Source organism: Poecilia reticulata, linkage group LG17 (assembly GCF_000633615.1).
Source record: "Poecilia reticulata strain Guanapo linkage group LG17, Guppy_female_1.0+MT, whole genome shotgun sequence".
Lineage (NCBI taxonomy): Eukaryota > Metazoa > Chordata > Actinopteri > Cyprinodontiformes > Poeciliidae > Poecilia > Poecilia reticulata.
The window spans coordinates 29,432,450-29,433,837 of NC_024347.1; the positions used below are offsets into that span (position 1 = coordinate 29,432,450).

The 1,388-nt window shown below is 41.7% G+C and overlaps 1 protein-coding gene across 1 annotated transcript in view; it reads right to left on the bottom strand.

Moving 5' to 3' along the window:
* Positions 1-1,388, bottom strand: part of LOC103479979 (tripartite motif-containing protein 16-like) — a 13,837-nt gene that overhangs the window by 3,929 nt on the left and 8,520 nt on the right. The window lies entirely within an intron of this gene.

Consider the following 1,388-nt stretch of genomic DNA (forward strand, 5'->3'; position numbering starts at 1 on the left):
AATAATGCTCCCAACATGGTGTTCCTCTCCAGGTAAGACCTCGACACAGAAGTTTTTTCTGCACTAAGGACTGTTGTCGACAGACTATACTTCCTCAATTTTTTGTTCCCAGTGGGTTTTAATGCAGTTCATACAGTAACTGTGTCCACAACGAATAATCACCAGCGCTTCAGACAAATCAAGCTAATTCTGCTCCACTTCTCCTGTCGGACACAGTGACTGTTTAAGTTTCATTTCCTGAAAACATTAACAGGGTTGGGCTCTGATCTATGACTCATATCTCATTGCAGAGAGGCTGCAGCCAATCAGCTGATTCACCTTCAGCAGCTGTTGGCTCCTCACGGCTTTAAGGTTTGTTTAAGAACAAGAAGAGATTGGGTTATCAAATTTTCCCAGCCTGAAGAACAAGGAGCAAAGCTGTAAATGTAGCCTTTGTCTCCTCRTTTACAAGAAAGTTTGTTAAATATTTACTAATGCTCCTCTGTGAAACTTCTTGTCTCCATTTTATTATTTTCTCAATGTTAATTTAGGTTTTGTTGATGCATCTCAGAAGAATGTTTCAAACTTTAATGAGATGTGTCCCCTATACAAAAACAGCAAAGCAGCATGAAGAAAAATATGTTCAAACAAGATCATAAAGTCACACAAGTGCTGACGATCTCTGACTATTGTCGGAGCAGATTAGACATAAAATAGTAATCAAGAAAATTTATTTTAAAAAATCAAATTCACTAAACCCTTAGAGCAGGATTCCATCTATCTGAGTTTACAGAATTCAGCAGAACCTCCAACAGAAACTCCAGCATGTAGCGGCTCAGTGAATGTGGTCTGGACTCTGTGGATCAGAGTTATGGATTCAGAGACGCTGTAGAAGGACAGAATACCTGCTCTGTGGTCCAGGTACACTCCGACTCTGGAGGAAACTGGACCTGAGATGGAGGACCAGATGTTGTTGTGACGAAATCGGGAACTGTTACAATGTAAAGCCCAGGATTTGTCATTACATCCATATATACATTCAGTCCCGCCTCCTGCTCTGCTGATATTCTTATATGTGACTGCAACATAAACATTGCCGCTCCACTCCACCTCCCAGTAACAACGTCCAGTCAGACTCTCTTTACTCAGAACCTGCCAGTAATCAGTGAATCTGTCTGGATGACTAGAATAAGACTGATAGTGACCCATTCTTGTCACCTTCCTGTTTCTCTCTGACAGTACCAGCTTTGTGTGAGCCGTGTTTGGATCCAGAGTGATTTCACGTGAATATTTCAAGATTTCAGCTCTGCTCTTTGGTTCTGGTTCTGACAGTGAAACATCCACCTCAGTGACCATCTGTGAGATGTTTGTCCATGAGTCTCTCAGGACGTCCTGTAGTTTGTCTCTGA